The 14,679-nt window shown below is 38.2% G+C and overlaps 1 pseudogene; it reads right to left on the bottom strand.

The window, feature by feature from the left end:
* LOC112403433 (microtubule-associated protein 1S-like) overlaps window positions 1–14,421 on the bottom strand; it is a 48,534-nt pseudogene extending 34,113 nt beyond the window's left edge.
* Window positions 14,422–14,679: the final 258 nt, after the last annotated feature.

The following is a 14,679-nucleotide window of genomic DNA, read 5'->3' as shown; positions in this document are numbered from 1 at the left end:
TTAGGAAAACTAAAAATGAACTTCATTAACCAATAAAAGTATTTACAAACTACCAAAAGTAATCACACTTAACATTTGATGAAAATCAGAAATTTTTTTCTTTGCTATCACTTCTTAATTAAAACACTATAATAGAGCATTTTGCCAGAGCAATAAGACAATAAATGAAAAGTATCTTTCAAACTCTGTAAAATAGAAATTAACTAAAATATGCAAGACTTTGTTTAAGGAAACTATAAAATTATCCAGAATGGCAGAAATAATAATCTGAATAAATGAAGAAATTTATTATAATTCTCAAAAAAAAAAGTCTTAAACTTAGCATATTCTGAATCCAAATTCCAACAGGATTTGTAAAGGAATTTGACAGACTGATTCAAAATTTCATGTAGGAGGCTTTAACTATAAGAATATCAGAGACATTTTTGAAAAAGAAGAAAAAAGTGTATTATCAAAGCATATCTAAACAGCATACAGAAATTAAGCTGACTAGGATCAAAATAAGAGTAGCATATCAATCAATCAAAACAAAGAATCAAGAAACAGACTCAAAAAAAAAAAAAAAAGAAACAGACTCATTTATATGTGTAGATTTTGTAAAAAATAAAGTTGGTGTTTTAAACTGCTAAGGAAATGACACATTATTCAATAAATGGGGTTGGAACAGTTGAGTATTAATTTTTAAAAATGATAAAGTTAAGAGCCTACCTGAGTTCTAAATTAATTCAAGATATAAATCTAAGGCAAATTTTAAGATAATTATGAAAAATATAGCTATAAGCCTGGAATAAGTGATGTTGTCACTTAAAAACAAAATATTAAGGGAGTAATAAATTTGACTACATCAAAATTAAAGACTTATCTATGCTAAAAGTTTCCATAAAAAATTTTTTAAACCAAACAACAGAAAAGGGAAATACATTTGAAATTTCTATAACAAGCAAAAAGTTAGTATCTAGCATATAAAAATAACTCTTACACATTAATATTTTAAAGGTCCACAAAAATGAGGAAAGAATATAAATTGGCAATTCCAAAGGTGAAATCTAAGTAGCCAGTAAGCAAGAGAAGACATGCAGCCTCACTGGTCAGGGAGGAAATGGGAATTAAAGCAAGCATGGGATACCATTTTTTAAAAACAATCTAATGCAGGGAAAATGTTATATCAAAAGCTGCTGAGCCTAAAGGGGAAAAGGAACTCTCTGAAGTGGCTAGTAGTAAATTGGTGCAGCCACTTTGGAAAGCAATTTTGTGGCATTTGTTAGATTTCTGAAGCACATCTCCTGTGTCTTGTCACTTCCAGCCCTAGAGAACCACTCCAATAAGTGTGCAAAGAGGCAAGTGTGAGGTATTGTAGCATCAGTTAAAACTGCTTAATTAAAAAAAAGGGAAATAAGCATATTAATCAACAGAAGAATGATAATTATACCAACATATTATAGCCATTCTATCAACTTTTAGTATATTATGGACAAACGTTACTTGAACATAGAAATGTACAGTATATTATCATTTATGTCTTTTAAAAAATAATACTATGTATCATTTTTGTATAGAGACACTTATTTTATGCAGATATGTAGAAAGGCCTCATAGCATACAGGGTACTCATTGATAATAATGGTTACCTGGAGGGAAGGGCCTGGACATTAAATGTGATGGTGAAGTAAGACTCAGCTTTGTCATAATATTTGCATATTTTACAATGAGAATGCATTTATATATTCATTATTTGTTGTGTAATAAAATAAAACTTTAAAATATTTTGGCCTGTTTAGACTCAGCTGGAATGGGTTTCAGGAGGTATCTTTATCCAGCAGCTTAGATAGTGTGGCAGACAGAATAATGGTCCCCCAAAATGTGCATGTCCTAATCCTTGGAACATGTGAATATGTTACCTTACATTGAAATGGGGACTTTACAGATGTGTTAATTTAAGGATCTTGAATTGTGAGATTACCCTGGAATATCTGGGCGGGTACAATGTAGTCACAAGGGTCCTTATAAGAGGGAGGAAGGAGGGCCAATCAAAAGCCTATGTGACATAGCACAGGGAGATCAGCTCAGTGATTTGTGACCACCTAGAGGGGTGGGATAGGGAGGGAGGCTCAAGACGGAGGAGAAATGGGGATATATGTATATGTATAGCTGATTCACTTTGTTATACAGCAGAAACTAACACACCATTGTAAAGCAATTATACTCCAATAAAGATGTTTAAAAAATAAATCAATAAATAAAAACTCTCAAATTTATATACTTGGGAAAAAAAAGCCTATGTGACAATGGAATTAGAGAGAGAGATGGGATGCTACACTGGCTGCTGGCTTTGAAGATGGAGGAAGGGGCCACGAGCCAAGGAATGCAGGTGGCCTCTGGAAGCTGGAAAACGAAAGGAACCAGATTCTCCCCTAGCATGTCCAGGAGGAATGCAGCCCTGATGATCCATTTAGATCTTCTAACTTCCAGAATTGTAATATAATAAATTTGTCTTTGTATAAACCTCTGAGTTTGTGGCAATTTGTTACAACAGCAATAGGAAACCAACACAACTAGTTACGATAATAATTTATGAGTCAGTAAATAAATAACCAGACATCAAAAAAATAAGGGAGGCTGCCATAATTATTAAGTAGCTTCTACTCTACCTCATACAAAAAAAGGTGTTAATTTCAGGTGTTTAATAAAAGTTCCCAAATACAGAGATAGTATATCAAAATACAGATAAAAGAGGGAATATAAATTATTAACATCAGCAACTATTTTCATTAAAAATGCTGTATATCACTTTTTTATTCCTGTCAATGTTTATTCCTGTGATGTTACCTTGCTTCTGGTCAAGTTGCAAAGATATTTTTTAGTACTGTCTATGAATAAGTTCTCCTCAGTTCCAACAAATACATATCTTACTTACCAGCTTGTTCAACTTTTTATCAGATACTGGTTTTACCTGAGATACAAGGCAAAGATTTTGTAGTTCTTCCACAGGCAGAAACCAGACTTCCAGACAGGCTAGGAACACACAAGGCTACAGAATGCATCTATATGGCAGGGGGAAATTTTCTCAGCAAACTTTGCAGGTCACTGTCAGCTGCTTTATCTTCTTAAATAACAGCAGAAAATATAAGTATATATATATATATATTTTAAACATCTTTATTGGAGTATAATTGCTTTACAATGGTGTGTTAGTTTCTGCTTTACAACAAAATGAATCAGTTATACATATACATATGTTCCCATATCTCTTCCCTCTTGCGTCTCCCTCCCTCCCACCCTCCCTATCCCACCCCTCCAGGCAGTCACAAAGCACCGAGCTGATCTCCCTGTGCTATACGGCTGCTTCCAACTAGCTATCTTAGAGTAGCTTAAGGTTCACATCAAAATTGAGAGGAAGGTACAGAGATTTCCCGTACATTCCCTGTCTCCACACAGGCACAACCTCCCTCATTATCAGCATCCCCCATCACAAACTAGTGAATATAACAAAGAAGAAACAGACTCACAGATATAGAAAACAAATTAGTGGTTACCAGTGGGGAGAGGGAAGGGGGAGTCACAAGATAGGGATAGGGGATTAAGAGGTACAAACTAGTATGTATAAAATAAATAAGCTACAAGAATGTATTGTACAACACAGGGTATACAGCCAGTATTTTGTAGTAACTATAAATGGAATGTAAACTTTTAAAATTGTGAATCACTATGCTGTACACCTGTAACTTACGTATCAATAATATTGTACATCAACTACCCTTCAATTTTAAAAAATGAAAAAAAAAATCCCTCACCAGAGGAGTACATTTGTTACAACTGATAAACCTACGTTGACACGCCATTATCTCCCAAAGTCCACAGGTTACATTAGGGTTCACTCATGGTGTTGTATATTCTAAGGGTTTTGACAAATGTAGAATGCCATGTACCCATCATTATAGTATTATACATATAGTGTTTTCACTCCCTTAAAAATCCTCTAAGCTTTGCTTACTCATTCCTCCTTCCCCTCGAGTCCCTGGCAACCACTGATCTTTTTACTGTCTCCATAGTTTTGCCAAGTATAATTTATTTTAAAAAGATTAACAAAGAGTATTTTTAAAATCCTGTTTGATTTTCCTTATGTTAAAATCAGACTGATCAGACAAGATCGGGCGCGTTCAGGGTGGTATGGCCGTAGACAAAGAGGGAAGACATATGGGAACATTTGTATATGTATAACTGATTCACTTTGTTATAAAGCAGAAACTAACACACCACTGTAAAGCAATTATACCCCAATAAAGATGTTAAAAAAAAAATCAGACTGATCAAATTCACCAGTTGCATTTTTCCACTGACAGTATTTTTCCATATTGTTGTCTCCTGATTTATTTTTCATTGTCAAAAAGCACTTAAAATATCAATGACCCGCTCCAGAACAAGTTCATGGATGAAAGCCCTGATTGGCTACTAATGTATCTGGTTTATAGTCTGACTTTTTTTTTCTTCTTTAAAGCATTATCTCCAAGTCCAAGGGTTTCAAAAAGACTACTTTTTATAGAATACTTTGGAAAGTCTAGAGTGGGAGATGATATCTGGGGGAGAGGAGAGAAGAGGTTTAAGATAAACTTTTCCATTGATGGGATTAGTCTATTATCTTGAAATTGAAACATAAGACAAATTGCCCTCCTTTCCACTTCTGCTATTAATGTCATTTTTCAATTTATATTATTATGGTTCTTGAGAAAACTGTTCTGCTGCTAGTCTCTCAGGCAGAAATTGCACCAAGTCCAGAGAGAAAGGGGGCAGGTTATGAGAATGATAGAACACAGAGTGGCAGTCTCTGTAAACCAAACACTGAGGAAGGCTTTTTTTTTTAATTTGAACAGGTCATATATTATTTTATATTTTCAAGACAATTCAACTTAATCATTTATTGAGCTCCCTCAAGTAGATGTGGTTTTGTTCTCTTTCAATAGCTTCAGCGTAAGCAGATCAGGAAGACGGAATTTGAAATCAAGGGAATCGGATTTTGAATTACATCTCTGCCAGGTCCTAGCTGCTGCCCTAGGATAGGTTTCATACCATGGTTTAAGATTTTGTTTCCTCATCTGTTAAATGGCAATGGGAATAACTCCTTCACTTGGCTGTATCATGTGAGATAGAAGCCTCTTTGCACTATGTCGGCACATACTAAGGACTCAATACACAACAAATGTTATTATTCAATTTGTATTTTTGAAGTCACTATGATGATCAGGAAAATGTATTGCTGTGACTAATAAAATCCATCCACTCCTTTTAAGCCTATTTCTTCTTGCTTAAATCTCTGCAGTCCTATACTGAACACACAACATTACACCTACTTAATTATGCTAATTGGGCAAGCAGTAATTTAATCCATAAGACCAGTCAAATCCACTTATTGATGGAATTGACTGAAACAAACAGCTATGTTGGATTAGATAATAAACCTGAAGAAGATATCTTTTATGTATCACATTTCTCCAGTAATGGAATACTCCAACTGAATCTCTATCAAGACCACAGATTGATAAGCTAACATTAAATTCTGTTGCTTGAGCTACCCTCTGCTCACTGAGACATTTATCCTCAAAAAAGGGAATAAACCAAAAGAGGCAGTATGGTAAAAGGCTCCAGGTTAAAGTGTGGGTCTGTGAATAATTAGTCTCATTTATTCATTTAATCAATAAGTATATTTTGAACACCTACTAGTCAGGCATAATTCTAGCTGCTGGAAATAGAGCAGAGAATGAAACAAAGCCCTTTCCCTTACAACACACATTGGAGACAAGCTATAAACAGATAAATGTATAGGTCATATTCTAATATGTACTACTCTCAAAAGTCATGCAAGATAGGGTTGATAAGGGGTGCCAGCTTGGTAGTGGGAGTTGCGGGGGTCAGAGACAGCCTTTCTGAAAATATGCTAATTGAGCGGAAGTGCAAAGGAGGGTGCCATGCACGTATCTAGGGGTAAATGTTCCTGGCTAGGATTCTTGCACTAACCACAAACATTGTATTTAGTGGCTAAATGGCAGTGACTTGACCTCAACTAAAAATCTTCTAGAAAAAGTAAAACAGCATTCTGAATTTGTATAATTCATGACTTAAAAAATAATATTTCCATTTTTACAATTCAGTGACAGAACGAAGCCAGCAAGAATGGAATCTTAGAATGTGTATAATTTTCCAGTACTTCATGGTAAAAACAGTCTGCATGGGACAGTGCAAATAATCAACTGCAGAGTAATGCCCAATGAGCTGTTTTATTGTGGACTGGAGGCGATTCCAAACTGGAAAACAGGAAAATGCTTCACCATAGTATGTGGATAGACGGTAAAGTACAATGGTGACAGGGCACTTTGTGTCAACCTTAAGGGGTGACATTGTTCCATTGGAGAAAAATTTTCAGGCCAACCAAAAGACAAAAATCTTAAGTAGTCTCAGCAGCTTTAGACAGGAGCTGCAATTGTTCTTCAACAAGTGAACCTAACACACATTCAATGAGAAAAGGCACAGTTGCACAAACAGCAGCTTGTTCTAAAAAGACAATAATACAAAAATGCCCTTTCTCAATCCCCAAGCAAACACACAAGTTTATGCTATTGCATATGTCTTGGTCACACACTTGATAGGCATTCAATTCTCAATGCTATAAGATGCTGTGTGATATGAAACATTGTATTTAAGGTAGAAGAAACAGGTTAGCCTTAATCACCAGGCAGTTTTATGATAGGAAGTCTTGTGTTTGTTTTTTTTTTTTGACATCTTTATTGGAGTATTATTGCTTTACAATGGTGTGTTAGTTTCTGCTTTATAACAAAGTGAATCAGCTATACATATACATATATCCCCGTATCTCCTCCCTCTTGCATCTCCCTCCCACCCTCCCTATCCCACCCCTCTAGGTGGTCACAAAGCACTGAGCTGATCTCCTCTAGGTGGTCACAAAGCACTGAGCTGATCTCCCTGTGCTATGTGGCTGCTTCCCACTAGCTATCTATTTTACATTTGGTAGTGTATATATGTCCATGCCACTCTCTCACTTCGTCCCAGCTTCCTCCTCCACATGTCCTCTAGTCCATTTTGAGTCATAAAAACCCTGTCTTAATATTCTCTGCCATCATTTGGCTTGAGAAGACCTCGGTGTCAGTTTTGCCTCGGGCTTTGATCTCATATCTTTATGGGTTGTATTTTCAAAGTAATGCAGGTGGCTGCCAATCTATCTGACACATGCCGATCAAGAACTACACCTCAAGCAATCTGTTAATGCAAAATTTAATAATATGACTGCAAAACTTACATATGTTCATACTAGAGAAGGTTTGCTTGTCTGATTCTGTGTCTACTTTCCAGGACTAATCAAATGTCTTGCCACATCTCCTTAGTTTCTTCCTATTCAGTACCACAGACTCCTGGGCTTCTTGGGAATGTTGTCTGAATTCACTGACTAGAGGAGTCATGAAACACATGTCAGATGTTTCATGTTTACTGTGGATTATCAGTGGTTGAAGGTGGTGTCATATTGCATAAGGCAGAAGCTATGAGGCCATTTATACATGAAAATCACATGTTAAATTTAAAGAGCAGCACCCAGGATGAGCCAGGCCCTGTGCTAGGTAAAGAACAAAGTGAGAAAAAAAAAAAAAAAACTAATCATAGGTTGATTGTGTTGATTTAAACAGTTTACTAGATTCTAGCTTGTCAGTAATATTCTAAATGTAAGTTTAGATAATTGTATTTTTAAAAAACTAGATTGTATTATAGCTTAGAATATAATAAGGATACCGAATTGAAGATGAAGATCAACAGAATAAGGACCAAGCTAACATAGTGTGAAAGTGTCAATTACCAATTTCAGATTGTATCTCTCTATCAAATTTCACAGCCATATTACATTAAATGATGGAGAAAAGTTATCACTAAGGCAATCTGCAATCAAATGCAATTTACTGCAGACATAAACGTTGTGTTTGAAATTGCAGAGTTTCTATAAATTGTTCTAGCATTGCAAAGCCCTGAAATGGATGGGAAAATGGAGAAAGATGGGGGCCCAGGACATTTCATCAATTATTGACAACTTGCAGGACTTGAGAGAACCGAATAAATTAGTGCTTTTAAAACACTAAGATTTCCCTTAAAACTTAGAGAACCTGAGCTTCTGAAACAAACAAGATGGGGCATGTTTGAGTGATCAATTACGGGACACCTCAGATTGCTAAAGTCAAGATATCACTATGCCTGGGGAATTAATTGACAATTAAGGCTTGTCTGGTCAATCTATTTAAACATGGATTTTTTTTTAATTCATTGAGGATCTTGGTATCGTGAAAATTTTTAAATAAAGTCTAGTGTGGTTAAGTCCTACATGATGGAATCATAAGCAAATGTAGAACCTGAGAAAACAATTCTAAACCAGCATTTTGCTTTCTGGCAAAGAAGGAAAAGTGAATTTTAAAAATACAAATATATACACACATTGCACCATTCTTTATGTTTCTTTATTCCATCCATTGTCTTAAATCATCTTTTTAATTTAATTAATGCTAGCCCATATTAAAAGTGACTTCACAACCCTAGATTAGGGTCATACCAAATTAGTAGTGCTGAATCTACAGCATCTCAATTAATCCTCACAATAACCCTATAAGACATCACCATACCACTCCTGTCAGATGGGTTATTCAGTGAAACTATACTTGACTTCAACAGCATGATTACTAACAAGTGTGACAAGGCACGTTGGACTGAGCAGATGGGCTGTTGTATCCAGCAAGGAGCCCCTACTAGATCATGGCATAGCTCTTACTTTTACCGTTCAAAACTGGTGAGGATGGCATGTTTCAGCAGTTAATTATTTTCTTGGCTTCCTCTGGAAATGTATAATTTAAGCACTAATGTTCAAAACATTAAATTTAGACCAGGGAAAATCCAGCAATGGGAACAACAGAACCTAAGTTCAATGAGGGTAAGGATTCACTGATATTTTCCAAATGCCTAGGACAGTACCCAGTGCATACACAGTAGGTACACAATAAATATTTGTTCAATAAAAGGGCTTATGGATTCAAATATATTGTTTGAATGTAAAGTTTTATGTTGTATGTGCACATGTTTCAGGCAGGGGTCCATACCTTTCATGAGATTCTCAAAAGGGTCTGTGAAATGAATTATGACCCACTGCTAGAAGAAAGGGATTTATGTGTTGAGCAGCAAGTGGGACTAGATGACCTCTAAGGACTTTTCAACCCTAACATTTGACCTCAAAATACATATATCTTTTAAAATGTTAATATGCCTACACCTCAAATGCATCAGTCTTTAAAGCCCAACTTCTACCCATGAGATTGAAGTTTCTCTTCTTATAAAGGAGTTATAAATTGTATTGAACCAGAGGGGGACCTGATGGAATTCTAGAAACCTATGATATAGGGGACCTCCAGCTGTGCTATTATAGGAAGTCCTGCCCTTCTGTCTTGTTTCCCATCAAGATCAGGCCACCAGGGCTTCCCTGGTGGCGCAGTGGTTGAGAGCCCCCCTGCCGATGCAGGGGACACGGGTTCGTGCCCCGGTCCGGGAAGATCCCACATGCTGCGGAGCACCTGGGCCCGTGAGCCATGGCCGCTGAGCCTGCGCGTCCGGAGCCTGTGCTCCGCAACGGGAGAGGCCACAACAGTGAGAGGCCCGCGTACCGCAAAAAAAAAAAAAGATCAGGCCACCAGAACAGCCTCAGCCACAATCCACATGTTGTGAATTTCCAGGAATGTGAGTAGATTTAATTTATGGCAACTGCATTTTCTAGACTATTGTTTCATATAACTAATTACACTACTATGTATACTTTCTAAGCAACTAATTAATGCCTAGAGTCCATAAATATTTTTCTGACTTGTGTTTATATAAAAAGCCTCTTATTGTCATAAAAATAACAAATCCTCTTTACTTAAAAGAAGAATGGATTTGTGGTGATTATAAACTGGAAATTTGGGACACGAAGTCAATAATTTTGATTTGCAAATGTATTATTCTAAAGCCCTATAAACCCTAAAGGTGAAACCATCTTAAATTATACCTTTAGTATTTGCATGTGTGTCTTATGGTTCACAGGTAAAGAGAAGAAATTACAGATTTTATATACATATAGCCTAAAATTATCATTGTGTGCCTGACTCTGATTCCAATCTTCTGTAAAGGCTAAGAAAAGAGGAAACAGCAGGAAGTCAAGAAATTGAAATTTCTCTGAAGTGTGGATTGAAGAAAGCCAGAACAATGAGAAGGACAGGAAGGAGGTCTGGGACATGGGAGATGCTTTCCCTAGATGAGCAAGGATTTCTTTGAATCCTCTGGCTCTAAGTTCAGTTCCTCCCTCATGACTTGCCCCGATCGCCACTGTCTCCTGGTTGATTCCTTTCCCTCCTTCTGCATCTTCCCCTCTTTGTTCTTAAGGAAATTCTTCTAATGTCATGTAAGGATCTCTATTCACAGTGCAAGCTTGGCACATGCTGTTTAACTAAACAAATTTTATACCATTTAATCCTATTATGCAGTCCTAAGCTAAAGTTATTACAAAGCTTGTATTATTCCCAGTGTGAGAGGAGTGTCATCCTTGAACTCGGAGCTGCGTAAAAGGAAATCACGTGAAACTATTATGTCTCTGTGAGTGCCTCATTATCTCAGCCAAGGAAATGAATGTTTTCTGACTATTCTCTGCTGTTCTCCAGCATGAAGTCTGTGTCTCATGTTTACTGACACTTTTATAGTTGACCTTCAAGCTAGTTGACAGATTTCAACAGTGATGTTTAACAATGAGAAATAAATCACTCTCCATACCAACACTGTGCTATTGACGGTTCCCGCTCTTCACTTTCTTAGCTCTATGATTTATTATCATCTCCTAATATAAATAAAGAACTAAAAGTGGATTCATGTAACGTTGGCCTGTGAATGCTATTAGGAAAAGTGTAGCTTACTCAATATTATTGAAAAATAGAGCAAAACACTAAAGAAAATGCTTTTCTAAAATAATAAGGTTTAAAGCAGATGCTTTTGAGTCTGTATTTTGTATTTACAAATCCTGGCAGATATGGACCAATGTTTATCTATAGAGACTTTTCTATGGCAATAGATTTTGTCATTTTTCAGAAAGCACAAATATACAGAACAGGTTAAATTTCACTTCTCTTGTTATAATATCCAAGTTCTTCCTATTTCATATGTTTATATGTATTATACTGAATATACATGTGTGTATCATTCTTAACTGCATATTTATATCTAGTTACATATATCAACTTTACACACATGTTTTAGGGTATTTGTTATTTTAGAACACTTACAGAAATGTGAATGCTTAAGACTGTTTAAAACTATATTGAAAACCATCAAAATGTTACTTAATATTTGAACTGAAGGAAGTGGTCTTTGAAAAGAGCAAAAAGCTGAGAGCACTTAAATTTCACATTATTTTGTATAAATACTCATGAATTTAAGTCCTTTCCTGTGATCAGAGTATCCTGCTAATAAACATATTCATATGGAGAATAATGTACTCTAGACTGCACTTATATACTTATAATGGGCAATTATATTAAATTAAAATAATGAATTAAAACATTTGATAAAAGCACAGACCATAGCCTCTGTGTATTTTGCCAGAAGGAAGCAGAGAGCTGACAAAAGAATCTGACTTGAAAATTCATCTAAAATGGTCTAAATGTTGAAAAGAAGGTAGAATGTGAGAGACTTGAATGTCATGAAAGAAATTTAAAACTAGCTAGGGATACCATAGGTTTTAGCTATACAGTTTCAGAAAAAAAAAAAATTCAGTCAGTTGTGTGTGTGTTTTGTCTACCCAATGCCAGAGACGATTTATACGAAAGCACTTTAAAAAAGTGTATGCCTGTGACTAAACAGAACTTTTCTAATTGTAAACATTTTTAGACCTTGGAACAGGTTACTAAGATAAAAGAGTGGAATTTTCTTCCCTGGATACTGTTAATGCAGAATAAAGAGTTGTCTGGACCCCTTCCTAAACAGAGGGTATTATTCTACACAACTTTTGAGGTTCCTTTTCATCTTGCCATTTTATAAAATTTTCTAAGGTGACAGGATTAATATTGACATTCTGCAAGCTCTCTTGGACTTTTATTTCCATTTTCTTTAACAAGGGGGAATCCAATCTAAGAAGTAAATGATGGCTTCCGGCTTTAGTACTTCAAGATTTTCTCCTATCTCTTTACTGTTTATTGTAAAACACACAGCAATGCCTCATAGAAGAAAGCTGTGAGCTTTCTATGGTATTCCTGGAACAAATGGATCTTGCATGCTGTCCTTGGTACTCCTTGATTGTTGCCCACGTTTTGAATCTTGATTCATTGGAGCATCACGTCGATAACCCTCATAAATTCAGTATGACTGATGGACAACCATGTAACCCAAATGTTCATGGAGTCCCTAACCATGATGAGGTGAAGCCCAGCCATTATGCCCTCTACAGAGAAATGATCTGTGATGTGGTCTCACTAGCTTAATTAACATAAAGCAATTTCACACATTGACCATCATTTCAATTTGGGTGAGAAAAAATTGGAGAATAATGACCTGGGTGGCTATGCGTTTGCTCAGTTCCCTTAGACCACAATTACAGTATAATTTATTGTCCAATTTAGGACCCTTTTGAAAGTAAAGCAAAGGATGGGGGAATCATTAGTATAACCCTGGGACCATACATATGTAGATGGGGACTACCCCAGGAAGATGGGAAAACGTGGCTGCCCTGCTTTGACCCGAGCCATGCTGCAATAACAGACAAGAAACACTACCGTGCTCGTGCAGGCACAATATTAGAGAAGTTTATCACTCGTAGTTATTTACTGACAAGGAAAGCTTCAAAGTGGGAAGACACAGGACAAGCATCCATCACTTCCGTTATGCTCTATAACCCTTGCGCTATTTTTACAAAATATAACACATATTCCTAAAATTTAATTTCAACGATGTCTACCTTTTCTACAGTTAAGGTGTTTGCTTTTATTTTAAGGGCTTTGATTTAGGAATCAAAACATCTTGCATAATAAACCACCTCAAACATAGCAGCATAAAACAGAAACAATCACTTCTTGTCTCTTCCAGTTCTGGTAGTTGACTGGACCGAGCTAAGTAGTTCTTACTCCATGGACTTTCTTGAAGTTGCAGTCAGGTGGTGTGTGGTCCTAGTGTCATCTCAAAGGCTTCCCCCCCTTACATGACAGGTAGTCATTGCTGACTGTCAGCCAGAACTTCAGCTGGGCTTGTCAGCCAGAAGCCCTCACACAGGCCTCTGCACGTGGCCTGGGCATCCTCTTAGTGTGAATTCTGGGTTCCAAAATTAAGTGACCCAAGATAAAGAGCTAGGAGAAAGCTGTCTCTCCTTTTATGGCCCAGTCTTGGAAGTCACATAGCATCATACTGACACCAGATGATAAGCACGGGGATTCACCCAGTCTCAAGGGGAAGATAAATAGACACCACCTCTTGATGGGGAACAACAAGGTCATATGTGTAATATGAGCATATGAGTAGAGAGGAGCTTCAAGATGGCAGATGAGTAGATACATCAGAAATACATCTACACGTGGAACAACTCCTACAGAACACCTACTGAACGCTGGCAGAAGACCTCAGACCTCCCAAAAGGCAAGAAACCCCCCACGTACCTGGGTAGGGCAAAAGAAAAAAGAAACAACAGAGACAAAAGGATAGGGACGGGACCTGCACCAGTGGGAGGGAGCTGTGGAGGAGGAAGGCTTTCCACACAGTAGGAAGCCCCTTCGCGGGCGGAGACTGCGGGTGGCAGAGGGGGGAAGCTTCGGAGCCGTGGAGGAGATCACAGCCAACAGGGGTGCGGAAGGCAAAGCAGAGAGATTCCCACACAGAGGATCAGGGCCGACCGGCACTCACCAGCCCGAGAGGCTTGTCTGCTCCCCCGCCACGGCAGGCGGGGCTGGGAGCTGAGGCTCGGGCTTCAGTGGGAGCGCAGGGAGAGGACTGGGGTTGTCGGCGTGAACACAACCTGCAGGGGGTTAGTGCACCACGGCTAGCTGGGAGGGAGTCCGGGAAAAAGTCTGGACCTGCCGAAGAGGCAAGAGACTTTTTCTTCCCTCTTTGTTTCCTGGTGCGCGAGGAGAGGGGATTAAGAGCGCCGCTTAAAGGAGCTCCAGAGACAGGCGCGAGCCGCGGCTAAAAGCACGGACCCGAGAGACAGGCATACGACTCTAAGGCCGCTGCTGCCGCCACCAAGAAGCCTGTGTGCGAGCACAGGTCACTATCCCCACCTCCCCTCCCAGGAGCCTGTGCAGCCCGCCAATGACAGGGTCCCGTGATCCAGGGACAACTTACCCGGGAGAACTCACAGCGCGCCTCGGGCTGGTGCAACGTCATGCCGGCCTCTGCCGCCGCAGGCCCGCCCCCTCCCTCCCCGCGGCCCGAGTGAGCCAGAGGCTCTGAATAAGCTGCTCCTTTAACCCTGTCCTGTCTCAGAGAAGAACAGACACCCTCCGGCGACCTACACGCAGGGGCGGGGCCAAATACAAAGCTGAACCCCAGGAGCTGTGAGAACAAAGAAGAGGAAGGGAAATCTCTCCCAGCAGCCTCAGGAGCAGCGGATTAAAGCTCCACAATCAACTTGGTGCACCCTGC

Source organism: Neophocaena asiaeorientalis, unplaced genomic scaffold (genome assembly GCF_003031525.2).
Source record: "Neophocaena asiaeorientalis asiaeorientalis breed wild unplaced genomic scaffold, Neophocaena_asiaeorientalis_V1.1 scaffold67, whole genome shotgun sequence".
NCBI classification, from domain to species: domain Eukaryota; kingdom Metazoa; phylum Chordata; class Mammalia; order Artiodactyla; family Phocoenidae; genus Neophocaena; species Neophocaena asiaeorientalis.
The sequence above is the reverse complement of the archived record's forward strand: the minus strand, read 5'-3'. Positions and strand labels throughout refer to the sequence as shown.